This window comes from Hippoglossus stenolepis, chromosome 15, assembly GCF_022539355.2.
Source record: "Hippoglossus stenolepis isolate QCI-W04-F060 chromosome 15, HSTE1.2, whole genome shotgun sequence".
Lineage (NCBI taxonomy): Eukaryota > Metazoa > Chordata > Actinopteri > Pleuronectiformes > Pleuronectidae > Hippoglossus > Hippoglossus stenolepis.
The window spans coordinates 2,282,464-2,297,582 of NC_061497.1; the positions used below are offsets into that span (position 1 = coordinate 2,282,464).

The following is a 15,119-nucleotide window of genomic DNA, read 5'->3' on the forward strand; positions in this document are numbered from 1 at the left end:
TCACACCTTGTGCAGCCAATACACACTGACTGCTCATGTGTCATAGCTAACACCTGTTACTGTGCTTTTGTCTTGCGAGCTTATTGTAATACACTGTACAATACTTCTCACTAAGCACAACAAAAACTCGGGCTGTTTCATCAAATGTGTTTGCACAGACGGTTGGTGGGCGCAATAATTTGAAGTTTAAGTGTGAGAATACAGTACACTGTATATGATAATTACCAGGATTGAGAAACCACTGTATCCATATACATTGGCTGCAAAGACTATGCAAAGGCGGCTTGGGTGTAAATCAAAGTGAGAAAAAACTTTCAAACGACCTGTTGTTGCATGTGTGAGTAGTTAAGTAAGTAGAGCAAGAAATGATATGGACTTCTTCAAAACAAAGTGTTGTTCATAACAACACTTTTTTATTTAATGTTGGAACAACCAGTTTTTTTAATATGTGTATGTTTGAGAGGTTTGGGTTCTGTGTGTGTGTGTGTGTGTGTGTGTGTGTGTGTGTGTGTGTGTGTGTGTGTGTGTGTGTGTGTGTGTGAGACACAGAGAGAAGACGGAGGGTTGAGTTAGCATGACAACCCTTATTTTGATGGGGCCGAAGCCAAGTATCTCCTCATATCCACTTTCCCTCTTCTATTCATCCCTTGTGCGCCCTGCTTTTCCATCTCCTGAGCCCTCCCTCTCCTCTCCTTTCCATCCACCAGTCTCCTTTCTCACTCTCGTCATTTCTCTCTCTTCTTTCTTCCTTAACTCCCGTTTTCCTCTTTTCACCCCTCTCTCTCTCTCTCTCTCTCTCTCTCTCTCTCTCTCTCTCTCTCTCTCTCTCTCTCTCTCTCTCTCTCTCTCTCTCTCTCTCTCTCTCTCCGCCACCCACCCCCCTTTTTCTCAACATCTTGCCCTGCACAGAAAGCTTCACATTCCCTAGAGTTGAGCTTGGAGAGTAGTTTCAGAAAAAAGAGGGAGAGACAGAGAATTAATCATTTCAGTGTGGTTCGAATGTGGTTGTTTGTTGGTTTGACCAAAAAAATGACACTTTGGCTGTGTCCCATATTGTCTGTGGGAAACCAGAGTCAAGGCCAACAGTGAATGATTTGAAAGAAATACAGATAAAGTGAGGATCTACTCAATAACTTAACCCCCAGTACTGTGCTTCTCACTGGCCAGACTGTTCTCCCCACTGCCACACACACACACACACACACACACACACACACACACACACACACACACACACACACACACACACACACACACACACACACACACACACACACACACACACACACACACACACTGTCTCAGCGCCAGTTGCCAGGGAGACCGCCATACCAGGGCTTTGACCCAGGAGGTTTGGGACTGTTTTTCAACCCCCCCCATCCTCCCCCCAAAAGCAGGAGAGATGGCAGCTGTAGGACAGCTGTTCCTACCAGGGCCCGGGCCTTATAGACCACAGCCATCATCCCACCATCAGAGCAGCCTGAGCAGCGTTTTAGGGGACAAAAACACCCTGCAGCCCAAATGATTAGACACATGTGCCTTACTTAGTAGATTCTTCAGGAAATGTCTGTGGAAAAAAGAACAGGAGGCAGATTCTGTGCAGTGCAATAAAGACCTGACTGGATGTCTCAGTGTGATTTCAGCTCACTAATAGCTCATGAGCTGCCTTCATTTTCTTCTGCTATATGACACAATCAGACAGATATGTTTATTCTCTCAGATGTAGTGACTCAAAAGTTCCCGTACATAACATTTAGTTACATTATAGCTCAGCTGGATCTTTAAGACTGTGGCATTAAGGGAGCAACACAGATGTTGAAGATTTTTAATATATTTAAAAAATATTCTTCTAATTAAATATCAGTTCTATATTTTGTTTCTTATTTATGGACACATGTGGCCTGAATTTTATTTTTCGACACTTGACTGTTGAAGTCAGACTTGACTATTTTAATGGTTAATAGTATAATATTAGTAGCATTTTAACAATTTTATTTTCTACCTTACAATCCTGATAATGTGCTCACAATTGAGTAAGGTATAATATAAGCTTATATTATTATTATTCTACTACTACTACTACTACTAATAATAATAATAATAATAATAACAATAATAAAAAAACATAATTTAAAACATGTTCTTTTAAATAAAAATGTGTTAATAGATCGATCTGTCTCACACTCACTCACTCTTATATACAGTTCACAAATTTTTAATAGGTCCTATGATGACAACCTTTATTTGTCAAACTTTTTTTTATTATTGTAGAATGACTCTTGTATGCACTTGTTTGTTTGTGGATTATTTAGTAATAGTAGTAGATAGTAGAAAACCCTAATTGTTGGTTTGGAGGAATATAGGTACAAATATTTAATTTGGTTTGTGTGGTGTTGTCATGACTCATCAGTGAACGCATATTCATATTTTCATTATATGGGCTTTTGATGACATTTAGACAGTTTCACATCATATCATGTCATAGATTCTAGTTCTGCATGAGTTGATCTGTTGTACTTGTGAGGTTATTCAAAGTCCTATGCAGGTTTCTGGTGTAACTCAGCTAATCTTAATGCCAGACAGTTCTTTCTTTTCATCAAATAACAATAGTTTTACCTCTGCTCAGAACAGAGTTCGGTAATTGGCCTAATTTCCACTGTGAGTCCAGACAGGCTGCACAGCTCTTCCTAGTTGTTTATATCTCCGAATTTCCCTTGATACAGACTCTGTGATTCCTATTTGCATGTTGTCCCCAATAGACATAATTATCTCCCCTTTGGCTTCACTGCAAAGTCCAAAACTTTTGTACTGACTAATCAAAATAAAAGTCAGCCATTTTAATGTTGTATATGTGACATTTGGTTTGCAGAACTGTATGTATGCTGTTGAACTTAATCGCCAGCTGGATTATATTCATTCTCTTTTCAATGAATGAATAAAGCGGTACATTTATTCATGGCAGTGGCGTCTCCAGGATGTGGTTGGGGTGGATGGCAGACTTACAAAGCCCACAACTATGACTCTAGAGACCAGGGTTCACGTCCATGACTGTGGTTACTTTTAGGCAAAAGCCCTTTGGTTAAGGGTTCAGGAAATATCATGGTTTGGGTTAAATATAAATAAACACTGACACCATGAAGTTTTTCATAAGCCATACCACAATCTTCCCGAACCAACAGCCTCAGAGTCTAAACATGAACATTTTAAAGCTGGAGTCACTACAAGAAGATATTGTGCTGCAAGATCAGATACTTTGGTATCATTTTTGTGATTTGCCAAATATGTAAATTTACATTTCCTCATTATGTGAATAGAAAATGTAATTCATTATGGTTCCTGCGAAATGTATTTTGTGTTGCAAAGATCATTTGTAGGAGATAGGGCTGGTGATGTACACAAACACCAGTTTAATGAATGTCGTCTTTGCCAGTGGTGCAAAAAGTCAAGAGATGCATCTCAGTTGTATTCTAGCTCGATGACCAATAGCTGACACACGTGGAACTGCAACAGCCTGATTCTCTCCCACGCTCCCATAAACAAACCCGCAGATACTTAACAGCCAGAGCATGAACTCGAGTCAGGGTTGTGGTAGTGATACCCTCACTTTACAGTATCCATTACCTCACCGACTCCATAATACTTTTTGCTCATAGGTGAACACGTTGGTTTATTCAGCGTGTAATAGAATTTGGCAGGCCCCCTCATCTACAGGAGCCAAAGAGGCCACTGAGCTGAAACCAACGGCACACAAACCGTGTCAGCTTTAAGATGGCGCGGCAAATTAAAGTATAGGGCAACTGATCCTGCAACTGCAGTGCACGCAATGTAACTATATTCCGTTGGGGAGCAGAGCGATTACACCAAGATGGATGGCCGCCTTTCAATGCATTTCAAGGGCAGACAGATCAGTATAGGATCATTACTTCTGTGAAGGGTTGGTCTGAATGGAGAACTTTGTTAATGTGGCTGCACTGACTGATTTCTGTTCATTTTTGGCTGGAATTGTATAATATACTGTATCTATATCTACTTTTATTTATTCTCAGTCAGAAGGACCACATATATTATTATTGTAATTGAAGCAACATTGTCATCAGGCAACAACCCTAACAGATTGAACTGCTCTGAATTATTTCTAGAGGGTATCTGGTGGCATTTGTTGGCCGTCAACTTGTACGCAGATTTACAGTATGTATTATAACCATGGTCTCATTGTGTTCAAGCCATGTATTCACACGCATTCATCTATGTTTGCGTGAGCCTAAGTCTCTCTCTGTCTAAATGAAGTGTGAAAAGTGTGGGAGGACTTGGACTGGACTGTCCGCTCATTTCTTAAATATATAATTTATACAATTCCATTCCTGTTACTTTGCCAAATAATGAGTCTGAGATGACTACCAAGAGCCAGAGACAGTTAAAAATAACTGCTTTTCATGTTCAACTGGACAGCCAGAGGAATTATGCAAACTTATCCATTTATCACTGTGTGTATTCTTCCTCTATCACTGTAGAGACTTTCAGCCACATTGTCTTTCTCTATAATTAGGTAGTAGTCTTCTAGAGGAAGAGTAACCTGTTCTTTTTACATCAGAGTGCCAGGAAAAAGAGCGGGCTAACTTAGAATAGTGGTGATTTGGCTCTCCCCCTCCATCTGTTTTGTTTTCCTTTCCATCTCCCTCTTTTTGATGAGCTGGGTCTTCAGTCCCCCTTATAAAATCCCATTAGCTCTTAATGAAGTCGGGCTCCTAGCCTCTCGGCCTCACCTCATTTAGCACGATTGTCTGGCGGCCATTAGCATGGAGGCAATTACAGCCGCACGACAAGAGTAATTGGAAATGCCGACAGGGACCCTGAGAAATGGGAATAAATAAATATAAAAAAAATATTCTGACTAATAAGCTTCCATTCAGATGGCGGGGAGCGAGCCGCATGTGTCTAGGTTAAATCAACATAATTACAATTAGGGTTGGTGGGGTAAAGAGCCCGGGTGAGGGAGACATGGATATGGATGGATTGGAGGATGATGGTTAAGCGTAGAGGTAGCGAGTGTGATGGAGGGAAATGTGGGATCACACAGCGAAGCCGATAATGAAGAGCATAAGTGCGACTCCAAAATCATGTAAAGCAGAGGTCAGAGAGACGTGTTGGTGCATGACAGTTTGCCTTTTAACCTTCTTTGATTAAAGGCAGATTTCCCATTCTGTTGCCAAAATAGACACTAAGATCATTTCATTAGCTTGGATAATCCCCCCTAACCCAAGACTGGATCGCAGGCTTTAGAATCTGACAAAGTCTCTGTGATATTCACCTAGGCAGCAGATGCTAAAGGAGTTCTGCAATAGGTTCTGCTGCTGCCCTTTGTGGAATTTAAAATGGCAACCTACGAGACTACTCAGAACATAAGACAAATAAGCGTGGCACTGCTACAGCAGATACAGCAGATCAATATGCATATAAGCAACAGCTCAGCTCTCAAAGTTCCAAAGTATTTATGATAAATATGCACTTCCAGATGTCTTGCTTTGACTGATATCTCACAGAATGAGCACATAAGCCTGGCAGGGCTAAGATCACAACTGTGAAAACCTGCTACTCTAACTCAGGAGGAAAGGCAAATGAATTTCTCTCCGTGAGTGATGCTAAATGAGGCCCTGAACACTTTACCACCAGCTTTCCAACAGCATCTGATTTGTAATTACATGCTGTGTTTCTGAGATGAATTGCTGGTATGAATTACAGCAGGTTATATTCTTTTGTTACCACCGTCGGGGAGGTTGTGTTTTTAGTCCAGTGTGTTTGTTGGTGCGTTATAACTCTAAAGTAGAAAGTTAAGCCTTGCTGAGGAGGATGTTGCTGGATTTTGCTGTGGTTAGATCTTCTATGGGCAGTTTGGGGTTTGAGCTTTTTGCCGATGACCACTGAACTGAACTGTAAGGCAAGTTTATATCTTCCATGTTATTTTTGTTATTTACTCATAATCGGCTACTGATGTGGACATAAACTGTATGACAAACATACACATGCCGTGATGCACAGGAACATTAAAATCAGAGAGCCGGCATCAGAGGTCTCGTGAACCTTTGAACAAAGCTAAAACTGTCCTCTTATACTTTTTTCTGTGGATATGCAGTATAAGGAGTAAATAACAAAAATAACATAGAATGTGTGTAGATTGTAAGAGTTGCCAAAGTGGAAAGAACCCTAAAATTGCCCCTGCCAGCTGTGGCAGCAGTGTGTGATTGTTGTGTGATAGAGAAAGTGTTGCACATAGATGCATTGAATTAATGTGTGTGTGTATGGGTGGATGGCAAAAACTGCATTGTAAAGTGCTGTGAGTGGTCATCTAAAGTGCAACATAAATACAGACTGTCTTAATTTACTGTAAACACAGTGTAACAGACAGAAATGACCAGTGCAGACAATTAGTTACATGTATTTACGTTTGTAAGGAAAGTTTAGTAAACTCCTCTGAATGTTTAGTCTTCTCATGACTGACATTTTATGTGACATATGTGAGTTTTGTTTAGTAATTCAAAGTAAAAAGAACAACAAATGACACTGTGCATAATGATGTTACTTTGTTATTAGATTAAATGGGGAATGGACCACTGCATGAACTAAATGGACAACTTGAGAAGTCTGGGAGTCTGTACTGAAATATCAGCAGGCTGCAGGCCCGGTGCCAGATTGCCATGGCATCTCTCCTGTTCAACCCCCACCCCCAAACTTCACCTCGCCCCCTCAATCCCACCACTCACAACCACTCTTGCCCCCTTTCCTGCCTCCTAAGCTGAATGACAGGTGGCAGAAACCCGATCAGCATGGGCCTTCATCAAGGAAGCACTCTCTTCTGAAACGGGCACACTGCCCGCTCGCCCACCCGAGAGCCACAGCACACGGGCTTCTGAGGCTGTACAGAGTGTGTGTGTCTAGCTGTGTGTGTGTGCATAAATGAGCCAGGGATGGGGGAGCTGGGCAGCAGTGGACATGGGTATGGGGGGGTGATGGAGGCCTGGTGTTAGGGGTATAATGGACTTTTTGGCTGAACAACCGAGCAGTGGAGTTGGCAGCGGGTGTCCAGGGCTCAAACGGGAAACGGGAGGCTGGCTCCCACAATAGCCAGCACGAGAGTCCCAGAGGGTCGTTCACAATGGCAGGGCAAGCGGCTACTGTCAACAATGACCTCCAAGGCCTCACTGTTTGAAATGAGACGGCCCCACCCTTCATCACTTCCCTTTTAGCGCTGACACACAGCTAATGCAGGGATTATTATTAGGGACATGTATGTGGAACATGTGTGCATTTTGTCACTGAAGAATTGTCATGTGGATTTGCTTTGAGCATTAGCTACTGTGCTGCAGTATATTATCAGCAGTCACATGCTATAGGAGGTGGTTTTAGGGAAAGATTTGTAATAGATTATTATTGTTTTGAAGAGAAGCCCAAACTGTAACAGAATATTCTTTACGTAAAAGGACCATTAAATATTTCACATGACATCTTACAGAAAACTTTTGACACACTCCGTAGCACCTCATCTTTATGTTGCAGACAAATCAAGATGTAGTCGAGAACTACTTCCTGCCCTTAAACGCCAAATCAGATTTGAGAACCTATTGGCTATCACAGGTGCAGTGGAGCATCTTGGCGCGAAATTGGAAATCCGCAGAACAACACGGGGCTGACCTTGTGCAACCCACACTCCCTGATCTTCATGAAAAAGAAGTTTATTTGTCTAAAATTGGTCGACGAGCAATCACTCCATGGGCTGGAGTGATTGTAAGTGGAAGTGCGAGGGGGGGGCAGTGCGAGCTGGGTCTCCAACCAGGAGGAGATTTAATTAGTGAAATCTCATTAAGTCTAACAAAATTAGGCGTAAAACAATCCTTGGTGGGGGAATCGTTGTGGACGGGTTTTTTTGGGTGGGGGGAGGGAGGGCAGGAGGGGGGCACACTTATAGGGGCTGAGGAGGGGACATGGAGACTGGCTGTGCGATTAGTCCTGTCTGTGCGCAGGAAGAGACAAACGTCTTAGTATAACCAGCCCTCCTCTGGCAATCATCGAGACACTGGCATGTGTCTGATCCCCAACTGTCCTCGCTCTTATTTTGTCTGTGGCTCCTTTCCAAGGTACAGTCAGGCCGTTTACAGAATTTAACTACACAGACCAGACAGAAATAGGATTTAAAAGCCTATTTTCAACAGCATAAATTTGGCAAAAAACAACAAGAATAAAACAAAGGGGTTGATGTAATAAGAGATAAGAACAATCCTGTTTTTAAACAAGAATGTCCGTGCACAACTACATAAAATATAATTTAAATCTGATTTCTTTTTTATATCAGATGTCAAACATTTGTTTTTCTCTCTTTTTCTTTAATACACTTTTTATAAAACATGCACACGTTAGCTCTGACTAGGGGAAGACTGTCATTATGGCAAATTCATTTTGCTTAGGGTTAGGTAACTAAGACATGGTTTGTTTACGCCTAATAAACAACTATGTTAGCCGCAGGTCTGTGACAGGATGCCAGCTCCGTTCTCCAGCACGACAGTCAGAAGCACAGCACACACATCCAACACACTGACCTCTAAACTTCACTACATAAAGTGCACACACTACTTGGCACTGAGCGTTGGCATTGGTTCATAAAGTGGATAATCAACCAATATAAATACTGAGATGAAAGTGAATGGGTAACAGCCATCCCTCCACAATGTGAATTTCAGGATGCCCTTGAGAATTTTTTTTTTTAATGATTCTGTGTAAATCAACTAGCACTGTGTAAGTGGGCAGCTGCCAAACGCCAGTGATAGGAGTTTTTAATGGTTCCAAAGTTTTGGAGCCCATCCAAAACAGAACCGTGACAAACTATCCAAGCATTTATTTTTTTTCATTAAGAGATGAAATCCAAAATTGATCTGAACTCAGTCAGACCTGACCCAAGGACAGTTAGAAACCCTCCAATACGGCCAAACTTATCAGACCCACAAAAACAGATACTGAGCTTCGATGCTCCTCCACGTTGTTTCTACTATGTATGGAGCCAGCAGTATTGATAGATAAAGTTATCGGTACCGGAAACAATAAACGAAACATTTTAAATTAAAAGTTGTTTATATTTAAGTGCAGATTGCAGATCTACAAATGAATTTTGCAATGTTGAGTCTTATTTGTTATTAAATTGTCTTATTTTATCAGATGCAACACAACAAAATCATATCAACATAAATATCAGCCATTAAAAAAAACATGTCCAACGAGACCCAGTGTCTAGTAGGATGATACCCAGACCTGATTAGACAGAATATAAACTAGACCTGGCCTGGCTCAGGTTCCAGGCTTATTCTCACTTACTATAAACCAACCTGACCTCTAGTGTTGTGCAGAATGTGAGCTAAGACAAACACCAGTAACAGCTCTGTGTTTTACCTAATAGATAAACCAAGAACAGAGAAACTGAGAAAGACGTTTTGCCTCAGGGAGTAAAAAAAATCTGGAATCATTTTAATTTCAGCAGGAACAAGAACAGAAGTTTGCTAGTTGTTCAAATCAATTAGCAATAAGTTCCAAACATAAGGGAGAAGAAGAAATACAAGTCCTTTCAATGATTTCAGTCTGAACCATGAGGATACGCAGTAATATCCAAATGCTCCAAGACAGCAATCTCCACTAATATCATCTTGTCTGGTACAACTCAGGTGGAGATGGATATGAGCAAAAACATCAGACAATTAGACAACTCTAGCAAACAATAAGTGGTGCGTGATCAAACCCTTCCAACCACCTTTTGTGTAAATGTAAACTGTTCTACATAGATGTGGTTTGACAGCATTGTTGGTTGCTGTGTTAGCGAAAGTCGTCACAGTAGTGGTCATGTTTCCAGCAGCATAAACACTCGATTAAAAAAGACAAAAGTATGATAATATTACAGCTGGAACATTGTTTCTGTTGCAGTATTTTCATCTTGTTTGACACATGAAGGTAGTTTGTGTCACTCAATGAAAATTACAATTGTTTGCTACCTGTCATTGTACGTATAGTGACCTGAATACAGCATAACAAGCAAACTTCAATTTATGAAGGCAGACCTGCACTATTATAGTTTACTTACTCTTAGGTGTCATTAGACAAGAATAGTCGTTTTAGTTACCGAAAAGAACATCTGAGGAAGAGAAATCAGCTCGTTCAAGCTTATTTTCTTCCTGGTCCAAGATGCAAATAGTGTGTTTGTTGAGACTGAATCAACAACTCATTAAAACGAACAGAACACAGCTCCAGCAAGAACTGAGCACAGAAATTCAAATTCTCATTTAAGGGTTGAAGAGAAAATATGCTCAAGTGATTGAAATGATTGTTTAGTCTCAACCAACTTGAGTGAACTGCAGCAGGGTAATCATTAACTGTGTACCCTGGCATGCCAACGTGTGTATAGCATGAATTGCATTTGATTTTGTGCTCTTAAATTAAATCAAAGAGTGGTGCTGGCCCCTGAAGAAACAGATTAACTCTGCCAGATATGTTGCTCCTGAAAGTCTATCCAGACAAAATGAAGATTCTGTTCATTGAACACATACTTAAAACTGCACACAGCTCTGTTAATGACATGAAGAATGAAAGTTGTGCCTATACAATCAAACTATGTCATACTGTATGGCTTATAGGATGACAACTGACAACTTACAGTTAGTTTGCCCACAGCAGCGCAGCAGCCCTCAGTGTTGTTGTCTGTGCCGTTGGCCGGTATCCAACTCTCCACACAAAACCTGTCGACAGATGACAAGGTCAAAATTAATGCAATCTAATAAAGTCATCATTATTAGTAAAGAAAAAGACCTGCATGGCATGCAAAAGATATTTAATAAAACGTCACAAGAATATAAAATATGGTCACTCCACTTTTGTTTGACTGAAAGGACAGAACAGTTATTATCACCTGATGTGACACTGCTAGCCTGAAGCACTGGTGCACATAATGGGTGGAGGTTAATGAATCAGTCTGCTTTTCATTCCCCAACTGACTCATTTAAAGGATAAAATTACATTATTCTACATTTTCTGTTGCTGTCAACAAACTCCATGAAAAGATGAAAACAATGTTAAGGCGCTTTCACAGAAATATTAATTTGTTTTCAGACACGATTTCCAGATAATATCTGGACTATAGCCCCCGCACATACATGCCTTTCACGTGGAACAAATCAGCAGGAGATTTTCTGGGTCAGACGTGTTCACAACAACAGGAAAATCTGTGCCCAGATGAGGGGCGGCGCCTAGTCAGGGCAAGCAGGAGGTAGGACACACTGTATAAATTCCACTGTTGAAATCCAGTGACGCTGGTATCGGTCCTTAACACCAAAAGCTCTCAAATCTAGTTGTCTTTCCAAGTTGACATCTTTGTCAGTCTACTACATGTGTTGCTCCTCTTTTTCATCCTAAGATATTTGTATTCTTTTTGTTTGTTTCAGTTTTCCAACTATAATGTGTTAGAAACTCTCTCACTGTGAATTCTACGGACATTATCCTGCTGTTTTCTATCATGGGCTCACTCGAACATTCTCTGGAGTTTCTACTATGGGGCTGGCAGTACAAACGCCTGAGAAAGACTGAAAACAGCTCTAGAGGAGCAGTATGTGTGAATACAAATGCCTGAATTAGCTGAACCAGACATTAAATAGACTTTACTCTGTCAGCTCCTGTAATACAAAGTCAATGTAATGTAATGACAGAGTCAATTTGAATGCAGCAGGTCACTGTCTGGAAACTTGACCGATTGATGATGTTTATATCCTCTCTCCACGCTCTTCCCCCAGTGCCCTAAACAAAACTATTGCCATTAGCTGAGAACCCGTCTCACACAGACAATCTTTGGTTGTGTGTTACATGAAGAGCAACTATGGACAATGTCCACAATGTCCAAACCGGTTATAGTCACCCTCTCAATCCTTTGTGACTTCCCTTCGCTGTCTTTGACCTCTCAGCTACAAGCCCACGTCTTCCGACCAATCTTTTATGCTAGTATATGTACTTCAAATATATATTGTATTTTTAAAAGTAATTTGTTAGAACTACAATTGGCCACTAACTTTCAGCAAAAGTTATATTCAAACTGGAATGAATGCATTTTCTGGAGACTATTTTCACTATTAAACTACTTGTAGGTGTTCTGCTTGTTTGACGGTAAGCAGTTAGGTTAGTGGGGCCCCTGCTGGACTCAAACAGGAGAGTATGATAACATATGCTTCTGAGACCAAGGCCACAAAAATCTATTTTGACGAAATAAATCTTTCAAAAGCTGCTTGCAGTCTTTGTCACAGGAGGAACTAGAAAAAAGTTAGAGAGCAAATTTCTGAAACTGAATTAAAGGTATAACTGCGTCCAAGGTTAAGACATTCACTCACAACTTTCTTGAAGTAAAGCTGGACAAAGACTAAATGGCAACTGCACTGTAAAACTTCTATTGCATGCACTTCTATTATTTGTAAATTAGAAATAATTATTTAATATTAATTGGCAATTGAATAAAATAAGTGAATAATAATAGATTTGCATTTTAAGAAATTCTTAAATACAAACATGCTTTTTTCCCCTTTTTTAAATCCCTTTGATTTGCAGTCAATTCTCCACTTTTATGTAACTCTCCATCCCTGTGAGCAAAACGCTACTGATTATAATTTCCAGTGTCATAGGTGAAAACAGGGAGATTAGAGTGCAGCCATGACTCAAATTCCTCAGAGCAGTTGACTGGCTGGCCATGACTGAGCCCCACAGAGCAAACCGCTGCAGAGCCGCGGCGCACATGCAAAAGATTTAAGTTCAATCAAGCATTCAGGGCCGGACACCTGATCTTTCACTTAAAGCTCCACCAGAACAGTGGGAGTGTGGCTGGGCCTCACAGCAGGCCGCCTACCTACAGCAATCTGCTAACAGAGCCTCTGAAGGGATGGTATTTATCCAGTGCTGCACAGCCCAGTGGGGACTACTGTGTGTGTGGTAGGTCGGTACTACCAGAGGCCTCGTGTGGATGGGGGATAAGAATGAAACATTGTGGAAACTTGAAGCCTAAACCTTTGTCCTTTGTTAGTGCAAGTCAAAAACCAATACATTTTGAGAAAAATGTAATGTCAAGTTATGTGAGCTGTAGCAAGTAATGCAGTCGATTGAATATAGATCTCTGTGAGTGAACTGTTGAGCCATTTTGTTTTTCATTAGTTACTTTACAGGTTTTTATTAGTCTTTGGTGTCCACCACTTTTCATCCTTTCAATTGACAGCAAAAAGGAAGATGATGTTCTAATACAATCATTTTAAAATACCTATAATATATTATACTATATTAATACATTAATACTTGTAATATATACGTATAATATACATGAGCTACAGCATATGAAGACATATTTGTTGTATTTGATGTCATGGGGTCTTGAAATCACTGACATTGTGATTTATTGAATTTATTATACAATATCTCCGTTTCTTTATCAACAAAAAGTCTTTCCATTCTCATATTGTCCATTCAATTCTTCCCATCAAAATCCAAATAAATACTCTTTAACTGTGGGGAAGAGTGTAATCCAGATATAGTCTAGGCTGAACCTGGGTTTAATCTTGCAACAATTGAGATTGCTCTCAATAATGTGAAAGTAGGATATATTGATAGTAAAGACAAGCTTGAAGCCCAAGAAAATGAAGACGTCTTTAGGATGTAGCTTGAGTCTCCCTGCCTAACAGCCCCCTTAGAACACAGGGGATTTGGTTGAGAGCATTTCTTAGGTTTCTTTCAGCCACAAAGAAAACATTTTAGCCTCTCAGTAATCCTTCCCGAAGTCCTCCCTAAGCTCCAAGGGGCCTTCCTCCCTCGGCCATCCCTCCGGCCCCGTCTGGGATCCTGGAGGAGCGTCTCCGTATGCTGAAGCCCGGCACACACGCCGTTCACCGTCTCTCCATGACCCCTATGGGACCTGTCTGACCTTCCTGTTGATGTCAAAGTAAATCAGAGCGGGAGCCCGTGCAGCGAGGGGCTCCACCCAGGGGGCTGGAGGTCTAATCACCGTGTTCCTCACAAAAGCCACAGAGGAAACATTAGCATTCCTCAATCTGCCCACCATCACTCACACTGTGCACACTGGTACACACAGTGGAGGAAAGTTATTCAGTTACTCTACTTATATTTATTTACTGCTACTTTATACATCTATTACTTTGCTGCATTAATGAGGCAAATACTGTACCTTTTACTTGACTACATGTATCTGACCTGTAATTAATAGTCATTTTACAGATTCAGGCATTTTTAGATGAGATGAGATCTTTACTGTGCCAGACTTTTTGTCATTTGTGAGGATGGAACTTTGTTCCTCTGTTTTCCATCATTATAAAATAATATTCTGGCATTTGCGACTAATTTCTGACATTTTACAGACCAGACAGGATTCAACAAGAACATTATCAGTGCAATCGGCATTAGATCAAACAGTGGGAGGGTGAGACCCTGCTCTTGGGTTACATTTCAGCTTTAATATTGTTGTAGGAATTGGACTCAGTTGTGCTTCTTGTGAAATGATTGTTTTATTGTTGCACCGTGTACAACATTTGCTCATATCAATAATGGGATATGCTCCAATGCATCAGGCCCCTCGGAGAGAATCTAGACTCATTTGGCTCATTTGATTTCACTGCTCGCATTTGTGGCAAAGCAGGTTTGGATAAGGCACAGACATGATTGAATATTCACAACTTCCTGCCTCAACTTTCTCTCTGATCATATGGAGGCTCTGCACGGCACAGAGAAAACTCCAGATGGACATCTTTAAGATTCCCAAATCCTCCTCTTTTTCGCTAGCAGTACTTTTGGGGTCAAGGTGTGAAGGGAGGACCAAAAGACCCGTTTCCCACAATCCCTCCACAGCTATAGCCCCCCAGCTGTTCAAGGGCTTCCATAACAACAGCTGCGCAGAGGTTTAGTGGTTCATGTTGCTATGACAACAGGAGGATCAATTGGCATGCACAGACTCTCATTGCTAATAGCGAAAGTGACATTATGCCATAATTTCATTTCAATAAAACACAGGCAGGTTTTTTCTTTTACGACACTAAGATTCAGGAGGACATAAAAAA

General features: G+C 40.8%; 1 protein-coding gene across 4 annotated transcripts in view; it reads right to left on the bottom strand.

The window, feature by feature from the left end:
• pknox2 (pbx/knotted 1 homeobox 2) overlaps positions 1–15,119 on the bottom strand; it is a 96,920-nt gene that overhangs the window by 61,279 nt on the left and 20,522 nt on the right. For all 4 annotated transcript variants that reach the window (XM_035177699.2, XM_035177703.1, XM_035177700.2 and 1 more), the window contains one exon: positions 10,685–10,766. The gene's annotated coding sequence lies outside the window, so the exon portion shown is untranslated. The remainder of the gene's footprint in view (positions 1–10,684; positions 10,767–15,119) is intronic.